Below are 22,200 nucleotides of genomic sequence, written 5' to 3' on the forward strand. Positions count from 1 at the left end.
GAAGTTAGAGAAGCTCTAAGGTGACTCCCGGGACTAGCTGCATATGAGACTCTCCTGGGTAGACCGAACCCCTGGATGAAGGACTGCAGAGTTTCTGGGGCTGCCGCTCAGGCATCAGGAGTTTTTCAAAGTTCCCCCAAGCCCTTGGGTGACGCGTCCCCCTTTCCAGGGAGGTCAGGCTGACTCCTGCAGGAAGGAGGGGGGAGGGGAGAGGGAGGGGGAAAGGGAACTGGGCTCCCGGCTCCGGAGGCTCTGCAGCTTTAAGAAGGGGAGCTGGCTGCCAGCCACGGAGGCCCCGGGAGGCCGCCTGCCATCTTGCACGGGCCACGTGAGCACAGGCTGCAGGCTGCGACAGTCAGCGCTGGGCCCGGCCTGGGCTTGCAGACCCGAGCCCCGCAGGCCGGCCCCAGCGGCGGTGGCGCCGGCAAGCCGAAGAAAGGGGACCTTTATGCCTTTTGGGGGAAGCACACATTCTGCGAGGCCGTGGAAACAAAGAGAGGAACTGTTTGTAGCCCTAGTCCAGACGTCCCAAACAAACAGTAAGTCAGGAGGGCACGAACACCGCATGGCCCCTCCCCCAGGACACCACACACATGCACACATACACACACACACACACACACACACACACCCCTGCAGCTAAGGGGCAGGCTCTGCCCACAGCCCACCCAGGGACAGCCTGGCCAAGCCAGTGAGCAGGACAGAAAATTCCCTGAAATTCTTTCTCCTGGGTTGGGGGATAGGGGGGAGGGGGCTCTGAACTTCAGGGCTCAGCACAGGTCAGGTAACACCTGATGACTGCCCACACCTCAGGTGTGAGTGGTGTTTCTGCACTCTGTCCCTCCGCCTGCAGGGGCCTTGAGGTCCGTGTCCTTGTCCTGAGAACGCCTTGGTCCCGTGGTGAAAGCAGAGAAAGTGAAATTGAAACCTGTCAGTTTAACTGTCGGTCTTTGGGCCACCAGCTTGCCTGGAACAAGGCAATGAAGCTAATGGCCAAAATGGGGGTGGCTGTGGGGGCTGTGACAGATGCGGGGCAGTCGGCGTCCCAAGTTTCCCTGGGCACCTGCAGGGCATAGGCAGGGACTTTGAGGAGGGAAAGGTGGAGGGGAGACAGCAGCCAGGACATCACCTCCACCTTGGCTGGAGGCAGAGCTCTGTTAATCCTATTCAAGACTTTCTCCAGGCCTTGAGTCCGCTTGACTCAGTCTCCACTGGGAGGGGGCAGGACCAATTGGCACAGGTGGCTACGGTGGCATGCCCCTGACCCGTGTGTGCCACCAAATGCTAAAGGCAAAGCCTTGTGACTTCCGGGTGTCTCTTCTCTCGTGTCATCTGTGCTGCCCTGCCCCCTCCTCCATTACAGACAATTGAGAGCTAACTATAATCCACCTTACTGCCTGAGAATGTATGCGAAAATTATCATGCGTTGGGAGCGGGGAGCAGGTTGAGATTATGTTGGCAGAGAGAAGGTTGGCATTGATTGGCACGCAGAGGAGGGAAGCTACTTTGTGTCTTCAAGATAACTGGGTACAAGCTACAAGGAAGGGAAGGGGAGGTCCAAGAGTAGGGAGCAAAGAGAAAGTTGGCTTTACCGGTGGGTGGAGTGAAGATGAGGAAGAAGGAAGAGGAAGGTGGCATGGGGTGAGCAGGGCAGGGCAGGACGGGGTTCGCGGAGAGGAAGCCGAATGGTAGCTTGTCCATAATAACGATGAAGCATCTTCAAGAGCCAGATGTGACTTCTGGCTGCGGGGGCTAGATCCCAGAGATCAATTGCTGGCCCCTGACGTGTTTTATTTATTAACCTGAGCACCCTTGGAAAGTGGGGAGGTTTCACGCGTGACTCTGAAAGGTCTGCACCCCAGGCTTAAACTGCAGAAGGGCAGCTGAAGCTGGAGCTGCACGTGTTCGCGGAGGTCCCCACTCACTCACACCGCAAGCATTTTGTCTTCTCCCCACCCCCACTCCCCAACTTCTGTTACCTGCCGGGTTCCCACAGGCATTGATTGCAAACGGCTGCTACTCCTGGTCTCGATCATGATTCTCTTCTGTTGAGCCTGTGTGTGTGTGTGTGTGTGTGTGTGTGTGTGTGTGTGTGTGCGCGCGCGCGCACATGCACGTGCCAGGCACACAGGTATGCTGTCTTTCAGTTAATTTCAATTAATCTCTCCCCTTTTCATCTGAGGATGGCAGATGCAGAAAACCAAGTGTACCCCTCTCCTTACAGACTCCGCAGCCTTTCCAGGCTATCTGCCAAATTGCGAGATGGTATTTGCATTTAAAAAAATTTTTTTGAGTGCATTTTCTTATTTTGGTTTAAGTATTTCCCAGCCTGCCTGAAGGCAATATGTCATGTATGCCACACTTTCTAGCTTTTAAAGCATTTCTGCAACATGCACGAATTCGTTTTCTCTTTCCGGCAGTTCCGTGAGGTGGATAGTTTGGGCCCCCTTCCTGTGCTCTCTTGGAGAAAACCGACAGTAGAGAAACTAAATGCCTTGGTCCTGCAGCAGTTGTGAAGAAAAGTTAATAAAAGTAAGCTGTGTCCCTTAGACTGCGTGGAATTATAAAAAGCTAGGCTTGGAAACGCATAATGACCATGGGTAGGATGTCCATCCAGAGTACTACTAGCTTGACTCCTGGTTAGGCGACTCGGTAGCTGTGAGTCTTTAGACAGAGTACTGAATCTCCCTGTGCCTCCTTTCCTGTAAAATGGGTATGACAGCCCTTATCTAGGGAGTGTTGTGTGGGTTAAATGAGATAACACATGCAAAATGTTCAGAACAACACCTGGCACACTGTAAGTTTTCAGTAAATATTACTATCAGTACTAAAATTATTATTATCGGTACCTTTGCGACAGGCTAAGTTGTAACAAAAGGGCCCCAAAATACATTTGCTCAAAAAGGATAGAAGTGTATTATTTCTCTCTCACCTGCTAGCTTGGAGGTAGACGGTCGGTCCAGGACAGGTAAACAATTCTGCTCCACAGGGTCATTCAGGAACCCAGGTTCCTTGTGTTGTGTTTCTTCCCATCCCCTAGGGTGTCCCCCTCTTCTGCCTAGTTACAGCTCCCCAGCATTATATCTCCTTTCTGCTCCTGCCTGCAGGCAAACGGCCCCCTTCCAAATGTTGTAACTCTGAAGCTGTTCATGCCCCTTCACTCCTATCCCTCATTGACCAGAACGTGGGCACACTTAGCTGCAGGTGGGTCTGGCAAATGTAGTCTCCAGCTAGGCCAACTAAATATGCCCAACTAAAACCTAGGAATTCTGTTACTAAAAGGAAGAAAGGGAGAGTGGAAATTGGGAAGAGTTCATGGTCACTGGGTTCTTAGCCCACCTGAGCTCTACTTCCGACTGGATGCCTGATTTGCTCCTGGATTTCTTCTTTAGAAAAACCCAGGGACAGCTCTTGGCTCATGTTTCAGATAAATACCCCTGGTGGCAGCATGGGTATCTCCTGCTGGCTGGTCAGACTGCCTGTCTGCAGGGTTGGGCAGCCTGTCCCCTTACTGCCCAAACCTCCTAGCAAGAGTGGCATTGGCTCTCTTTGTTTGTTTATTTTCTTCTGGCTCTTTTGACAACTTCCCCAACAGGCAATGTAAATTCCACACTCTGTTGTCTCCAGAGAGTCACTCTTCCTTGGGATCTTGAGTCTGGGGTGGCTGATTAAGGAAGGGTCCCTGTGTCCTTCCATTCTCCTAGAGCTCATCCTTGCATGTGTTGAAGAGGGAACCTTCTCCCCACCTCATCAAGGATTATCTATGAGCCCGCAGGACTGTAAGAAAGAAATCAAGCCACATGTTTGCTGAATGGATGGGCAGCCACGTGGTCCCAGAGCTCTGTAGTCTTTTAGTTCAACTTCGGTGATACATACTTTCCTGAAAGCACTAGTTTAAGTAGCAGCCTGGCTCAATGAAAGGAAGTGTGGATCAGTATTCCATTCTCATTATTGCAAGTAACTTATTGGTTGGGTCAAAGAAAGGCATATCAATGGTCTAGCGGGAGCTTACTCCAGGGACAGAGAAGGTACTTTGAGGTATATTGGCTAACAGATGAAGGAGGACATGTGTATTTGTTGAGGGCCTGCTATGTGCCAAGCACCTGCTCAAGGCAGCAGTCCAGGCATTAAGTAACAAAACATGCACCTGATGGAGTTTACAACCTAGCAGGAGTACCATGCATTAACCATCTCATTTAATCCTTGTAAATTCTGCAAAGCGTGTATTTTTCATATTTTGTAGGCCAAAAATTCAAGCTCAGAGAGGGAAATGGTAAGGATGCTTTTAAACCTACATCTACCTGATTCTAAAACTTTTTGCTCTTTCCATTATTATTTCATCGGCCTCCAGACACTTTTTGTGTTGAAGAGGGAATCTAGCCTATATGTAGGAGAGACGTGGTCCCCTGTGCTAAAAACCTGAAACGGTGATTGTTATAAACTCAGGGGTTGGCTTCACTTGACTGTGGTGGTTGGATTTTTTGCGCTAACCTGCATCTCTCTCTAATCACCCTTGCCCACTGATCCTTCTCTGTGCACCCACCCGGTGGAACCCCACTTCTGGAATAGTTCTGCCCTGCTCCTTTGTTGGGCTCTGACTATAGCTGGAGGAATTGTCTGCCAAGTCTGTCTGGACCATTAGAGTACTAGGTTCCCAAGGCTGCCTGGAAGCCCTCCCAGATGTCCCTAGGCCTCCCCTGTCCCATTATTATTGGTGTCTCCTCCTGGCTGCTCCTCTTTCATCCACCCTGTTTAAACCTCCATTTCATTGCCTGTCACTGTCATTGACAGGGAATCCATCCTGTCCATTGAGAAAACTGAACACAATTTAAGGCCCCAAGAAATTCTCAAGGTCATCTCTGGCAATCCCCCCAGCATATCTCCTACTCTGCTTCTCCACTCCTCCCGTGCTAGGGAAGGGGTGTGCTCCTGCCCACGGCCGACCTTCTCCTTGTGCTCCAGACACTCTCCCATCTCCCCTAGAGACACCCTCCCCTCCTCCCTCCAATCATTCTGTTCTCTTGTTCACATCTTCAGCTTCTTGCCTACCAGTATTTCTCATCACTACCTGAACTTGTTCAAGCTCTCCAATCTGAATAGTACCCTGTTCTCGAACCCGTATTTCTGTCTACTTCTGCCTTCAGTTTCCCTTTCTCTCTCCTTTCGCAGCCCAGGCTTCTTGAAAGAATCATCTACACTGGCTGCTGACACTGCCCCCCTGCCCATTCAGTCCGCCATCACCCGTCTGGCGTATGTTCCCATGATCAAATGCCCAGACTAACGTCATGAAAGACAGCCATTCCCGAGATCTAGTTGTTGTTTTTCTTCCCTAGAATGACTCCATCTTTCGAGGGCATTGGTACCATTACACACCCACACATTTTGAGCCTCTCTTCCCAGATGACTTTGCTCTCTAGGTTTCCACCCTACTTTGCTGGATATTTTTTTCCTATCTCCTTATGGAGACCTCCTGTTCTACTTACTCCCCAAATGTCTCCAGGGTCTCTCTGTCCCACCCACTGCTCTTCTCACCCTGTCCCTTGGTGTCCTCAACCATATATGAGCCGACACTCTCCTGCTCTCCCTCCTGACATCTGGTCCTGAGTGTCCAGCCTCTCTTGGACTACTGCTTCTGGCTGTCCCCAGGCTCCTCCCGCTTAGCATTCTAAAGCCAGACTCCTCGTCAGGCTCTTCCAAGACTTGCCCCTCTCCTTATGCCCCCAGTTGTCAGGAACGGTACCGTTACCCCAGTTGCCCATGTCAGAGCAAAGAAGTCTAGTAATTATCTTGGATGCATCCCTCTCATTGCCTCTCATTGAGCAGGTATCATGTTCTGGTGACTCTAGCTCTTCCAGCTCCTGAATCTCCCTGCCTCTCATTCTCCTACCACTGGGGGAAAAGCCCGTACTGCTTCTCACACAGCTATGGCAAAGGGCCCTTGAGGGACCGCCTCTATTTCCATCCTCCACTGCCAGGGTCATCCCCCTAGTGCTGTTGGCTCAGGGCATCCTCCTGCTCCTCAGTGCTCCCAGAGATTTTGGATAAAGCTCACGCTCCTTCAGTTAATCACACAACCCTTCCTGATAATTCCGGGTCTACCCTTACAGCCCCTCTCCATCTTTACCCCACGCGGGGCGGTGCAGGTTCATGCCTAGCGACATGCCTTCACCTGCAGCACCTTCTGCCTTCCTCCTGGTGCTGATCTCCAGTTGTCTGTCAAAACTCAGCTCGGGCAGCATCTCACAGGCCACGGCTGCCTGGCACGGCTGTCACCATTTCACACACCGGATTCCCCGTTAGCAGCTCCAGGGCCGAAGCACACACAAGGTGCTCTACAAATGGTAAAGGCATGGACTATTTGTTTCAGAAACTTTTAATTCTCACTCAGGAAGCCTGAGGCATCAAGTTAAGGTCCCTTGTAAAAGCTCTTCAGGGTGTCTCCAGTTTTTTAATAGAAGCATGGTTTGACCTTGACAATCAGACATGTAGAAGCTGTGCAGCCAGTCAGCTGAGGGTAGAGCAGTTCGTCGTTCCTCATTCACTCCCAAGTTGCTGAGCAAAAGGAAGCACCACTGCCCCTCTTCCCCGCTGCCTCCTTTCTCTGGGCTGTCAGCGTGCACGGTATTTTTGCATATGCCCTGGGGTCCTTTATTCTCTGGGGTTTCTGAATTCATTATATTATTGCATTAGGCCCGAGGGGTTGACAGTTCAGCAGGATTCAAGGTTTCAGGGAGGAAATAGGGTCTCTGGGGGGGTAGCTGCTTGTTAATTTACGGTGGACCGGACATTTTGTGAATGGTGACTTTCCTCAGCCAGGAGCACTGAAGGTTTGGAGAAAGCTTTGGGGGGAGGTGATGTTGCCCTGGCCAGGGAAAGCATGGTGCTCCAGAGAGATTGTTTGTGTCTTGCTCTAATTCTCCAGCGGCACAGAAGCAAATCTTCTCGTTTTACAGAAGTTTTCATTGTTTGTTATGATAGTTTTAGCTGCCGTGCTTGAAATTTACTTGCTGCCAAATCTGTTCTCCGGAACAGCCGAGATTCTGTCTCTAGTCTTTGGTGGTCGCCTCAGCATTTCGAATACGGCACTGGCTGGCTAGCCAGCCGTGTGGAACTAGGCTGGTCCCATCTCCCAGACCATGAGAGCCAGAGATATCAGGAGCCTCATTCCTGTCACCAGGTAAGACCTCTACTTCTGGTGCTCCCCTGAGTCTGGGCTTCCCATGACTGAGGAGATTGGCTGGCATCTCACAGAATGTGCCAATCAAGACCCAGGGTTTGCAAGTGATAGTCTCAACTCATGACCTATGCAAGAAAGATGAATTCTCTGGCTGAAAAATGCTAGAGGGAGATCTGTATTTAGATATGCTTGTTTCTAGGGTCAGGGATAGCATCATCAAGGCATGCCTCTCCCTGTGTACCTTTGGCTCTGCTTCCTTCTTAGCTGGCTTCCTTCTCAAGCTCTCTATGGAGGGACAGAAATTGCCCTTAACATCTAGCAATTTCAGGACAAGAAATTCTTCTTTCCCAACAACTATACAGAGTCAAAAGGTACCTCTAATTGCCTACTCTGGGTCATGTGGCTATCGTAGTTTGTTTGGGCCGTTAAAACGAAAATACCACAGACTGGGGGACTTAACACGCATTTATTTCTCACGGTTCTGGAGGCTGGGAAGTTCCAGATCAAGGTGTCCACAGATTTGGTGTCTGGATAGAGCCCACTTCCTGGCTTACAGATAGCTATCTTCTCACTACGTCCTCACAAGGCAGAAGGGGAAAGGCAACTCTTCTGTGGGGTCTCTTCTGTAAGAGCACTAATCCCATTCATGAGGATTCTACTCTCACGACCTAATCACATCCCAGAGGCCCATCTCCTAATACCATCACCTTGGGGGTTAGGATTCCAATATATGAATTTAGGGAACAGACAAACAGTCCATTGCAAGGACCATCCCCAAGGCAAACAGCACGATCCTGGGAATGGAGTATTTTGATTGGTCACCTGGGTCTGAGATAGTGATTGACAGCCCTACCAGGGGAGGGACAGTCTTAAAAATGTCTGGGCATGTATGGGTTTCTTGGGGCCGCACAACAAGTTACCACAACTTGGTGGCTAAAAACAACAGAGAGATATTACCTCACGGTTCTGGAGGGCAGAAGTTTGAAAGCAAGGTGTTAGCAGGGCCACACTCCTTGCAAGGACTCTGAGGAATCATCTTTCCTTGCCTGATCCAGCTTCTTTGACCCCAGGCAGTTCTTGGTGTCCCTTTGCGTATAGCTGTATCACTCCAGTCTCTGCCTTGACTGTCATATGACTGCTCCTTCTGTGTTTCTCTTGTTCTGTGGGTGTCTTGTCCTCCTATAATGATATTTGTCATTGAATTCAGGGCCGACTTGATTAATCTACAATGATCTCATCTCGAGATCCTTCACTTAATTACATCTGCAAAGACCCTTTCCCCAAATAAGATCACATTCACAGGTACTGGGAATTGGGACTTAGACATATCTTTGGGGGGAGGAGGCATAATTCAACTAATTATAGGGCAGAAAGTAAGTAATAGATAACCACTACACTGTACCCCTTGACTGCCTAGCATAGAAACAATTTCAGAAATGTACCACCATGCAAACATTTTTCCCCATACAAACAATTTCAGAAATGTGCCACCCCAACATGGTACAAGCTGCCCACATGTCAGCCAAGCTGGTGGATGTGCATTCTTCTTGGTCGGGTCTGGATGTTACTCTTAATAATCTGTCAGTTATTAAGAGCAAGTGGTCAAGTCAAACACCCCAGCATTTAATGGTCGAGAGAAAAAATAAAAACCACTTGCCTTTATTAAAGGGAATGGGGCTACAGCGCACACACTGTGGCCACTCGTCCAACATTCTACAGAAGAGAACTGGCAAGAAACCACTTCATATCTGCTGGAAGATCTGAGTTCCTCAATCGTCCAGGGGTGCCTGGGGTTCTGCTCTCCGGAAGACTCTCTGTTGCTCTTTACCCTCCATGAGTGGCATCAGAGAGAATGCGCCTTCTGGAAACCGTATACTCTAGCAGGCCACTAGATGAGGACCTGAGGACAGAGGTCTGGGGCTGGACCCAGCAATTGAGCAATCTCATGCTGTGGTTTGCTAGACGGGGGTGTCACTGGCAGTATGACTGTTTAAACTTGGAGACAGTTGCTGGGCAGTTAGTTTTCTGATAAGTCCATAAGCTGGCAACCAATGCTGGAACACCAGTCATGCTCTGGAATCTGGACCTTGTCCTCACCATGTCTGTCTGCTAACAGTCATCTCTGTGCTCTTCCCTCCGCCAGCTTTCATTTAGACGCACAGCCACTTGGCCTCTGCCCTGGACACGCTGAGTAGTGGGGGAGAGGCAGGGCTGATTTGACCACTTGCCCTCAGGCTCTTTCCCAGTGGACCGCTGTCTATGGGGGGGGGGGGGATGGTCACTTTGGCCAGGAAGGGAGGGCCCAGCAAGAGCTGCTGGAGGACAAGAGGCCCTCTCCAGTGTTCCTCTCTTATCTCCCACTGTGTTTTCCTTCTCTTGGCCTGGGCAGGGATTTGACTTCTGCGATCCTGAAAGATAATTTTCTGGCTCTCAGCTCAGTTGAATCACTGGCCACAGGCAGAAGGAGGATCTCGTGGCTCTGTTTTCCCATTTCTCTGCTTTCAGAAAGGCCAGCTGAGATTCAAGTATGTCTTTTGTTATAGAACCTTACTAAAGTCTGAAGAAGTAGCCAATGCACTCCAGAGCCCAGCTTTTTAAAATATACGCTCTTTAAATTTCCAACCTCACTGAGCATGTGGTTTGACTCCCCAGACCCAACAGGAGAGAGTTTAGCAGCTTTGCTCCATGTAGCAGATACTGCTTACTTTCTGGTCAGGGAGGGGGAGCTCCACACGGCCCTGGTCCCCACCCCAGCACAGCCAATTCCACATAGTAGGGCTTGCCCCTTGTAACCCCCTGCTCATGATACAAAATTCTACACTACACACAGCACACTTTTGATTGCAACTAGATCTGCAACTGTCTGCATAATGGGTATCAGGAATGGCTGGATCAAGACACTCGAATGACAGGATGAGGACTTTGTCTCTCTCTTACCCCTCTCTCTACCCCTCTGTGACTCTCCAGTCCTCCTTTCTGCTTTTTTCTCTGCTAGCTTCATTTTCAGACAGATTTCATGGAGCTCTGGGCCTGCCATGCATTTACATATAGTAATGTTACCTCTTTCTTGATTGTTCCAACAGAAGGACATGGTTGACTCTGACTGGGCTGGCTTGGGACCTCTGTTCATCCCTGTATTAACCACTGAGGCCAGAAAAGCAGAAGTATCCCGCTTAGCTGTCTTGAGTCACATGCCCACCAGACAGCCCCTCTGGGTTGCAAGGAAAGGTAGTCTCTGAAAGGAAAAAAAATGCTTGAAAGGCAAAAATAAATGTGTAGGAGCTAGGCCCCTGAGCAGGTTCTTGATCTGCATTTTCCTTTCGGTCCAGAGCATGGCAGCCTGCCCAGCCTTCGCTCGCACCCTCAGAGGATTTGACCTTCTTCTGCATCCTTACCCATCACTGAGAGGCCTTTTTTCCTTTATGTTAATTTTTTATTGTGGAATGTATCATACATACATATAAGCCATATGCTCAGCTTAAAGAACAGTGAAACAAACACTTGCATCCCACCTCCCAAGTTAAAAAATAGAACAGTGTGAGTTTCTTAGAAGCCTCTGAATGCTCCTCCCTAGTCAACACTCCTCTCTCTATCGAAGAGAACCTCTACAGAATTCTATGTTTATCAGCCATGCTTTTCCATACAGTTTTATTACCCACATGCACACACACACACACACACACACACACACACACACACTCTTAAATCTCTGAGCAGTATATTGTTTGATTTTGTAGAGCATGGATGCCTATTTTAATGCTATATTTAATAATATGATAGGGGCACCTGGGTGGCTCAGTCGCTGAAGTGTCTGACTTCGGCTCAGGTCATAGTCTTGCGGTTTATGAGCTCGAGCCCCATGTCGGGCTCTGCTGACAGCTCAGAGCCTGGAGTCTGCTTCATTTTCTATGTCTCCCTCTCTCTCTCCTCCTTCCCTACTCATACTCTGTCTTTCTCTCTCTCAAAAGTAAATAAATAAGAATATAATACATATTCTGTGACTTCTTTCATTAAACATTATATATCTGAGATTCATTTATGTTGATGCAAATCACTGTAGTTCACTTTTACGCTACATACTATTCCACTGTGGGATTATCCCACTTGGCATGTATTTCTTCTGTTCTTTAGAGTGTATACCAGTGTATGAAATTGCTAGTTTTAAGGGTGCTCACACCTTCAAGTCTACTGGGTAATGCTAATTTCCCCCCTCACGTGATTATAATAATCTGTATTTTTACTAGAAGTCAACGACAATATTTTGGTTGATCTCATTCTTGTCAACTTTCTCAGTTGAACGGGCATGGCCTGTGTCTCATTATGGTTGTAATTTGCATGTATTTGCTTACCATCGATTGGAAATTCTCTTCATGCTTTTGAACCAACTGCTTTTTCTCTGCTGTGAAATGCCTGTTCATGTCTTTTCTCTATTTTCTAACGGGCTGTTGGTATTTTTTTCTTGATTTATAAGAGCTCTTTATGGATTTAGAGGGTTACAATCTGATATCGGTTCTATATGTTCAGATATTTACTTGCAGTTTGGGATTGCCTTTGCATTTTACTTGTAGTGACTTGAACAGAAGCTGTTCATTTTCACGCCAAATTTTTCTTGTCTAAGAAACCTTTTCCAAGCTGAGGTCATAAAGATCTTATTTATTATTATCTTCTAAGAATTTCATATTTTGTCTTTCATATTTGAAGTATGAAATCTTTCATGTTCTAAGTATTTAATCTACCTGGATTTGATTTTTGTGACTGTTGTAAGATGATCGGCTCCCAGTTCTACCTTTTTCCCCACTCCATCAGAAAGCAAGTTTCCATGTGTGACTGGTTGTTCTTTTTCCTCCGACCTCTCAAACGTTCTGTGTTGAATGCCAGTTTTTCCCATAATCCACTGCAGAACAATGGTTTGGGAAATACAATAAAAATCAATTGCTAGAAAAATGAAATTCAAAAAGATACACAAAATAAAGTCCCCAGTTGTTTATTATTAGATCCAGCAAATTAAAAAAAAATTTTTTAATGTTTTATTTATTTTTGAGACAGAGAGAGACAGAGCATGAACAGGGGAGGGTCAGAGAGAGAGGGAGACACAGAATCCGAAGCAGGCTCCAGGCTCTGAGCTGTCAGCACAGAGCCCGAAGCAGGGCTCGAACCCACACACTGTGAGATCTTGGCCTGAGCCGAAGTCGGACGCTCAACTGACTGAGCCACCCAGACGCCCCAAGACCCAGCAAATTTAAACGTACTCTGTCAAGTTGCTATCCAAGTTTCCAAACGCTTACTATTCACGTCTGTACTGATGGTTGGCCCATGGCAAACAGTTCAGAGATGACAAGCAGTGTTCAGACTACACTTTGAGTGGTGCTCCTGTGTTTTGCCCTACTAATATGTTTGTTTATTCCTGCTCTAATACCACCCAATCTTTTTGAGAAATTGTGGTAAAAAATACATAACTTAAAATTTACCATTTTAACCATTATAAAATTTTTTTAATTTGGGAGAGAGAGAACATGCACGTGTGAGCGAGAGAGAGGGGCAGAGGGAGGGAATCTTGAGCAGGCTCCACGCTTAGTGTAGAGCCCAATGTGGGGCTTGATCCTACAACCCCCAGGATCATGATCTGAGCCAGAATCAAGAGTCAGACGCTCAACTGACAGAGCCCCCCAGGAGCTCCCCATCTTAACCATTTTTATTTTTACTTTTTAAAATATATATATCTATTCTGGAGAGAGAGGCAGAGAGAGAGAGAGAGAGAGAGGCAGAGGATCTGAAGCAGGCTCTGCACTGACAACAGAGAGCCTGATGTGGGGCTCGAACTCACGAACCGTGAGATCATGACCTGAGCCAAATTGGACACTTAACTGACTGAGCCACTCAGGTGCCCCTTAACCATTGTTAAATGTACAATTCATTGGCATTCAGTACATTCGCTTAACATACAGCCATCCATACCATCCATCTCCAGGACTTTTCAGCATCCCAAACTGAATCTCTGTCCTCATTAAACAATGACTCCCCACTCCCCCCTCATCCAAGCCCTGGTTACCACCATTCTACTCTTGTCTTTATTAATTTATTATCTTAGCTAACTCAGAGAAGTGGAAGCATATGGTATTTGTCATTTTGTGGCTGGCTTTCTTCACAAACATGTCAGCAAGGTTCACCCATGTTGCAGGGTATTTCAGAATGTCCTTCCTTTTTGGAATATTCCATTGTCTGTGTCTGCCATATTTTGTTTATCCATTCATCCATCAATGGACATGAGGATTGTTTCCACCTATTGTGAAATACCGTAAACAATAATTTTGTGAATATTCCACCTATTGTGACTGTTAGGAATAGTTGCTATGAATATAGGTGTACAAATGTCTGTTTGAGTTCTTTCCTTCCATTCTTTTTGGCATATACCCAGAAGTGTGATTGCAGTTTGATACGTAATGATTTTGAGTAAATGTTAGTGTTTTCACAGAGGCTACACCATTTTACATTTCCGCCGGCAATATATAAGCGTTCCAATTTCCCCGCATCCTTGCCAACACTTGTTATTTTCTGTTTTTGTGTTTTGTGGTGTGAAGTGGTATTTTATTGTGGTTTTGCTTTGCATTTTTGTAATGATTAGTGATGCTGAGCATCTTTTCATGTGCCTGTTAGTCGTTTGTATTTGTATATATTCTTTGGAGAAATGTCTGTTCAAGTCCTTTCTCATTATTTAACTGGGTTGAGGGTTTTTTTTTTTTTTAAATTTGTTTGTTTTTGCTGTTGAGTTGTGGGAGTTCTTTCATTTAATCTTAATTGCTATGGTTTTATAACAAGTCTTGATATCCGGTAGAGGAAAGGTAACTTCCCGCCAAAAAGAGACATATTTGTCTGTTTTTAAAAAATGATTTGGCATTTCTTGGCCCTTTGCTCTTCCAAACAAATTTTGGAATCATTTGTTGAGCTTCTTTTTTAGAATCTTGTTCATATTTTGATTGGAATTGCCTAAAACACGTACATCAATGTGAGGATTACTGATATATTTACAATACTGAGTCTTCCTGTCACGAACATGCTGTCTCTCCATTTACATAGGTGTTGTAAAAAGTCAGTAAAGTTTTACAATTTTCTCCATAAAGGCCTTTCGCAATTTTTGTTAGATTTAGAGTATTGGCATTTGCTCATGCTATTATAGATGGTATCTTTTTAAATTACATTTTCTAACAGTTGCCGATGAACAGAAATGCAATTGACTTTCACGTATTGGTTTTGTATCTGGAAAGCTTCCTAAACTCTCATACCAATTTTAATAATTTACTTGCAGATAATGTTGGATTTTCTAGGCAATCGTAAGACCCGGAAGGTTTTTTTTCCTTTTTTTCCAATCCTTACACATTTTGATTTGCTTTTCTTTTTTCCCTTATTCTACCACACTCACCAGTAGAATGTGGTGATAATGGGACTTCCTAGGCCTTGTTCTGGATCTTAAAGGGACTGCTTTCAATATTTCACCATTAAGCATGGTATAAATTTTTTGTTATTTTTTTCTTTTCTGGAGAAACAGAACCAGTAGGGGAGATATATTATGTCTGTATTATCTATTATATCTTATATATAATGTAGAAGAAATTGCTTATGGGATCATGGAGACTGAGAAGTCCCACAATCTGTTGGCTGCAAGCTACAGACCCAAGAAAGCCAGTGGTATAGGTCCTAGTCAGAGGGCAGGGGGAGACCAATGTCTCAGCTCAACCCATCAGGCAGAAAGCAAAATCACCCTTTCTCTGCCTTCTTGCTCTATTCAGGCCCTCAAAGAATTGGATGATGCCCACGACCCTGGGAGGGCTGTCTGCTTTACTCAGTCTACCAATTCAAATGCTTATCTCATCTGGAAACACCCTCACAGACACACCAGAAGTAAGGTTTAACCAACTACCAGGGCACCCCACGACCCAAGCTGACACATAAAATTAACTATCACAGTGTTCTTGTTTTTGTTATTTATTTGTTTCATTATTTTTATTTTGTTGTTACTGATATTGTTCCCCTCCACCTCTTTTTTTAACAATGCTTTAAAAATATAAAAACTAGGGTGCCTGGCTGGCTCACTCAGTTAAGCGCCCAACTCTTGATTTCGGCTTAGGTCATGATCTCATGGTTTCGTGAGGTTTCGTGAGTTCGAGCCCCGCATCGGGCTCGTGCTGACAGCGTAGAGCCTGTTTGGGATTCTGCGTCTCCCTCTCCCTCTCCCTCTCCCTGCCCCTCCCCCACTCACACTGTGTCTGTTTCTCTCAAAATAAATAAATAAACTTTAAAAAGAAAAAGAAAAAATATAAAAAACTATTCTTTAACTCACAGGCTATGCAGAAGAATTTGCCAATCCCTGACTTAGATTATCTCCCGGTATCTACATCTCAATAAAGTTTTATTGTTTCCTACAATATAGTGATGCTTGTGTGATTTCCTAAAGTAGATATGTATGGAAGTCAAGAGTCAGAGGGACAGCCACCAGACAGCAGGAAAACCATGCTACCATATCTCCCTCCACCAAATCCAATGTCTTTTCAAACTAGTACCAACCAGGATCACACCAAGTGCCTCTAACACTCGGGCATGGTGATGTGAACAGCTACAGTTAGACTCTGGCTCTCTCTTGCTGCCCTCTCCTGGCTGGCTCACTGTTGAGGATTAGATGTGAGTTCTGGTGGCGTTTCATGTGGCTCAAGACACCTCCAGGTCTGGGTGCTGGTCTGTAGACTTATCAAAACCTGTACCAGTGGAAAGTACTAGTAGGACTCTTAACACTGCTTGTGATGGCCAAGTTTATTATTTCTTGTAAATAGTAAAGTCCTCAGACTTTTTGAGTACAGGTATTGTTATATAAAAAGAAGAGTTACCATGCAATCAATGAATGTTTCTGCCGAGCGTGGCTAAACACGTGATGTTTCACCTCATCCGTGTAACAACCACATGAGCTCCATCCGTCTTGATTGTTCAGCATTCCCTTTGTGCAGGTGAAATGGAGACCCAGAGAGGTTACATAACCTGGCCAAGATCCACAGGTAGTGGGTAGTGGAGCTGCAGCTTGGGGTTCAGTCCATACTGATCTGACTCTAAAACTCATGTTCTTCACCTGCTACCCAAGGTTCTCAATCTTTGGTAGAGCCTAAATCAGTGGGAATCCTCTGGAGCCAGAAATTTGCAATTTTACCAAGCGCTCCAGGGTTCTGATGCAGGTGTCCTAGAGATCTATACTTTGAGAACACTGCCTCCCATAAATGGAAACTGAATGGCTTCCAGCAGAAACGTAGAACTGTTTAACACCAGAAGCCTCATCCTGGGGTGGAACAACTTGCTGGGCCTACCCCCTTCTGTGAATGCAAGAGGAGATTAGAAGAAGTGACAAAATGTCAGATATCTTATCTCTTCCTGTCCCTCAGGCTTCCCCACCCAACTCCCCACCCAAGCCACAGAGAAGTGCTGCTCTGTCACATTTACCCAAAGAGGAAGAACATTCCCCATGACTGACAAAGAGCCCTGAGCAGGGGTACACACTGGTTATATGATGACGCTCAACACCTGAGCAAAGCCTGGCTTGTCTGAGGAACAGTTTCACATCTTCATTGAAAATACACACTGAGCCACGCAGCATATCCCCTTCCCTTTCTTTAATAAGTTAGACCCAGTGCTCAGGCTGTCAGATCTGGAACTGTTCACGGCTTGCTGGGCAGAGACAAAAGGAAAAACACTTTCTTATAATCCAAACACAATGATCTTCAAGGAAATAGAGCAGCTTGGGCTATAACCATTTCTTGGCGTGCTCTGGGTTTCCAGCAGCAAATCTATGTTTGGCAAGGAATGGGATGGAAACTTCTCCCCACCTGGTGGCCAGTGTTTCCTTGAACTTCTTTATCTCTCTTTGGCTCCCGAGTATGGTTGGCCATCATCCACAGAGTGGGGGTGGGGGTTGGGGGCACATGCCTGGGAATCAAACCCAGAGTCCTTGCCCTTTCCACACAGCCATGTGCCACAGTAGGGGACCACGGCTCTCTGTGTTCCTTCTTCAGGATAGATCCTCCCCTTCCAGTACAATCGGGTTCTGCTCACAGGCCTTGGCAAAAGGCCACTTATCCTCGGGTCTAAGAATCACATAAATATGATGAGCTGGGTTTTTTTAAAGATTTTATTTTCAAGTAATCTCTACACCCATTGGGAGGCTTGAACCTACAACCCCGAGGTCAAGAGCTACATACTCCACCGACTAGGCCAGCCACATGCCCCTAAAATGAGCCATTTTTATTTTATTTTATTTTATTTCATTTCATTTCATTTCATTTCATTTCATTTCATTTCATTTTATGTTTATTTATTTATTTTGAAAGGGGGAAGAGGCAGAGAGAGGGAGAATCTCAAGCAGGCTCCATGCTGTCAGTGCAGAGCCCAATGTGGGTCTTGATCCCACACTGTGAGATCATGACCTGAGCCAAAACTGCAAGTTGAATGCTTAACTGGCTGAGCCACTCAGGTGCCCCTACAGTAAGCCATTAAAAAAAAAAAAGATTACAGGGGCCCTGGGTGGCTCAGTCAGTTAAGTGTCCAGCTCTGGCTCAGGTCATGATCTTGTGGTTGGAGAGTTTGAGCCCCGCATCGGGCTCTGCTGTCAGCACAGAGCCTGCTTTGGAACCTCTATCCCCTGGCTCTCTGCCCCTCCCCTGCTCATGTGCACTCTCTCTCAAAAATAAATAAAAATTTAAAAAATAATAAAAATATAAGATTACATATGTCAAGCACTTCACCCAATGCCTGGTACTCAGCAGACCTCTGGACATTGTCGGGCCCCTGGGCCAGGAGACTCCCTTAGCCGTTTGGTAACAAACATGTCTCAAGCGACTACAATGGATGGTCAAAATAGGAAGAAAAAATAGCTTTGGACTCAATAAATTTATAATCCAAATGGGGAATTAAAAAAATTTCATATTTAGAAAAAAATGAAAACTTATTAATAGCCTACCTATCACACAGGGTCCTCATTTCTAGACTAGTCCTGATCTTACCAACTACTAAATGTGTAGCCATGGAGAAAATGATTTCACTGGGGCCTCAGTGTCTTCGGTGGGAAAATGGAGACACGACCGATTTTATTGTTAGGGTCACACACGTGGTCGATTCCTAACAAACAACACACAGGAGCTGGGGGTAAAGGAGGAAATAGAATTAGGCGGGCTTTCTTCAAGACCTGGCTTTGGAACTGAGGTCTGAATGTGATGAGGGCTCTGGAACTCTAAAGAGGAAGTAATGTTCCTGGTGCTTGTATCCTCGTGTTATGGAAAACCCAACTCTAATTGGTTTAGCCATGAATGGACTATACTGACTCACAGACCCAAGAAAGAGGCGGGGCAAGTCTGAGACACAGTTTGGTCTAGGCCTATGAATGCCGCCATGGCTCCGGCAACCGTTCTTCGTGAGGCTTTGGTTGTTGTTCTTCATGTGTTGGCTTTGCCAACAGGCTGGCTTTGCTTATGATAGTCAAATGACTGGAGCAGCCCAGCCTCACATCGACAGCCCCTGCAGACCTTCTGTTCCCTATTCTCCGGACAGTTCCAAGTGGCATTGAACCCATGAACCAATCCCTGCCTGCAGGGGGGGGCTGGAATTATGTGATTGGCTTAGCTCAGGCCACATGTTCCATCCCCAGCACCTTGGAGTCGTGCCCAGTTTCTTGGAAGCACATGAAGCCTCAAGTGGAAAGGGGGACCTCTTGGAGGGTGGGATTTGGTAGGGAGACAGCCACAATGCTCGCAAGGGGGAAGTTACTTTCATAAAATAAAAAGGAAAGGGTAAGCAGTGGTGAGAGCAAGCCTACAGGCTTGTTTGGCAGAGCGTTCTTGAGAGGGGGTGGTGAGAAAGGGCAGCGGGGGCCCTGGAGGGGGGCCATGCCAACCCTGGGCTGGGTGTTGTGTGAGCCTGGGAGTTCAGCATTTACCAGCATTTACCAGCACCTCAGCAAATTCAGGAAACACACCTGTTTCCTTCTATTATAAAGGCTAACCCTTAATTCATTAAATAGAGTATTTACTGTACCTTAAAACATTCAGTGGGGGGTTAGAGAGGAGGAGAGCCCACATTTACTGAGAGCCCACTCTGTGTGGACTCTGGGCTGGAGGCACTTCCTACATCTTCTCCTTTAATGCCCCAACCTCTCTCTGAGATAGGAGGCATCAGCCCACTTCACAGATGGGTGAGGGAAGGGATTTCAGTTGAGTCACTCAGCCAACAGATGTGCAGGGGGGAGACTTGAGTCCCCAGGCCTGCTTGACTCCAAAGCCTACAAACAGGGAACTGCGTTGGGATTTTCTCCAGTTCGTGAGAATTTTGTTGTCCTATGTATCACAGAAAGTACCAGGTTGATGACCCTTCTGCATGGTTACTCTTGCTGCAGAGAGTGAGCTTGTCCTTAGCCACATCTGTTGTGCCCAAGGACACTGATAAATGTGGGAGTCTGGAAGCAGGAAGCTACTCATGGCTGAGGGCCCTGTTTCTAGGGCCTGAGGGCAGGAAGTCAGGCCCGGAGAACCAGGGCAGGCTGAGCACTCTGTCCTGGCCATTGTCATTGCCCACCTGCTCACAGTTTCCTCTCTAGCAGCTGTGAGTACTCCGCTCAGTGCTTTTCATATATTGTCTCCTCGACAGTCACAAAGCTCTTTTGAGCTCTCGAGGCTGTTATTCTCCCCATTTTATAGCTGGACAAATGAAGGAACGACCATGAAGGCTGAGATCACAGGAAGTGGCTTGTTCCTATGGGTTGTGTCTTCTCAGCCCTAGTTTATAGATGAGTACGTTAACCATCTGCTCAGAGGTTGCCCACCGATCTCACATGGCTGGCCAGTGACAGAGTCAGGATTCAAACTCAAGCTCTGTCTGACTCCAGAGACTGGGTTAAGGGCTGTGCTATAAAGGGTGGCCATTAACTTAGGGAAAACTTTCAGGGAAGCTATTTGACCTTGTGGATTTCGCTCCCAGAGGAGCTTGTGATCCACTTGTTGGGATAAACACAGGTCCTTTCTTGGGTCATCTGTGTATACTGATGTCACTGTCACTGTCCCTGTCCACTAACCCCCAGCTTTCCCCCACTTTCCCAAACACCTCACAGGAGGCCCTGAACAAGCCCTGGGAGGAGGAGCCACTTCAGAGGAGCTCCCTCTGGCTGGAAATTTTACACCTGCAGCAAGTAAGTACAGACTTCCTGGAGCCTCAGGCCACATCACCCCAAGATGATGCTGATGCTGATAGTAAGTAAGCCTTTTATTTTTTTAAAGCCACCGACAGCAAAAACACGGAAACTCAGAACGCAAAAGGTCCGCATGAGCAATCCCAAAGTGTAACAGCAGCTGCAGAAGGTGACTGCGGGGAAGCGGATTGCCCCCCTTTACTTTAGGTTCTGTTTTTAGCCTGTGTTTTTCAGAGCAAGTAGGTGCCATGGTGATAGGTGCCATAGAAATAGACGGAGCACACCGCTGAGTGTGGGGCTGCCCAGCCGTTCCCATGGAAATGCACCGTGATTCCGCTGCGTCTGGCTGCTGGGCACAACGGGACCCTCCAAGGGCCCTGTCCCACCTGCCGACTGCTTGGTCAGGAGAGACTCCTAGGCCCCTTGAAGCTCCTAACTTTCTCACTGTGTTTGTCCGAGGCCTCTGATGGTCTCCCTCTGAGGGCGCCCGCGGGGGCATCCTCCTGGGCAACTCCCTTGCGGAGCTCTTCCCTTTGCCCCAGCGCACCGATCACCTAGGCAAACAGCGGCCTCTGAACTAGCGCCCGCCACGGTTCCCCTCCCCAGCGTTGGGAGTGCGCTGTCCCCTACACTGTCCCCATCCTGCCTAGATGTACAGCTGTCACTGGTTTTATGCAACAGGTAATAAAGAGCTTGCGGTGCAGGCCCTGAGTCGCAAACATCTGGTGGTCAGGAATACTCATAAAATGAAATCTCAGAGAATCTTAACCAGGAAACAGAGCAGGGAAGGGCATAATCGTGTCTGAGAGTGTGTTTTTCAGTTTGTGAGACCTCAGGCAGTGCAGACCCTGGCTCGGCCTCAGCTGTTTCTGGATGCAGCTTTAACGGGACTGAAAGACCCTTTGGAACAACTGCCTGAGCCATCCCGTCTCTGTACAGCTGTTGATGGATGGATATAAATGAAAGGGGGCCAAACTTAGCTCATTTTTATTTGGATTTAGACCAATTGCCTGTCTTCTGAAATGTAACCCATATATACATATGGCCTTGAAACCTAAATTATATTAGGCCCAGCATAAGAGGATTAGGTTTAAAGGACATGTGTCATTATATCTGTCTCACAATATGTACTTCTGGAATGGGGCTCTATTACTGAATATATTTGTTTCTGTACAATTATGATCTCAGGTGGCAAACTTCCTGCAGGGTAGGGTAAGTATAGTTCCGGACTAATGTGTGGTTCTGAGACCAATCATTCCAAGAACTGACCAACTAAGAGTTAATTTTACTCTCAAAGAAACACACATACATATCCCTAACACAGGAATTAAGGGGGAAAAAAAAAACACTTTAGTAACCCATACCACCATCAACTCATAAATTATTGCCTGAGTAGTTACAGATTGTGAAAACCATAGGACTGGAAAGCACTAAAGAAATGTCTATCCTGGCACGTCTGACATTTGACACGAAGGAACCAGGCCCGAGGAATCAAGGTGCTTTGCTGTTTGATTCACTGTATCTTCTATGTTGTGCCAGATTATCACCACTTCGGTGAGACCTTCCCCAGCCAAGGAAGGGCATGGAGCCTCCAGCTCCTCCAACCAGAGAACAGTGTTCATTGTGACCTTGAGGTAGGCTCGTAGGTCGTGCTATTGGTTGAGCAGTGCAGTGGACGGGGAGCTAGACATCAAAGCAACTGTTTGGTTTATCCCTAGGACTCACCCAAGGAACTACAAGGCAGCATTTACTGTTAGTAACATCATAGACTTAACCTCCGTCTGGATTTGTGTGTCATGTTTCATGGCCACAGGAA

General features: G+C 46.9%; 1 long non-coding RNA gene across 1 annotated transcript; it reads left to right on the top strand.

Moving 5' to 3' along the window:
• The first annotated feature begins 230 nt into the window (after positions 1–230).
• On the top strand, positions 231–21,789 carry LOC122469444. The gene is made up of 2 exons (XR_006293471.1): positions 231–539; positions 20,307–21,789. It is a non-coding gene; the product is annotated as an uncharacterized LOC122469444 (long non-coding RNA).
• Positions 21,790–22,200: the final 411 nt, after the last annotated feature.

This window comes from Prionailurus bengalensis, chromosome B3 (assembly GCF_016509475.1).
Source record: "Prionailurus bengalensis isolate Pbe53 chromosome B3, Fcat_Pben_1.1_paternal_pri, whole genome shotgun sequence".
Lineage (NCBI taxonomy): Eukaryota > Metazoa > Chordata > Mammalia > Carnivora > Felidae > Prionailurus > Prionailurus bengalensis.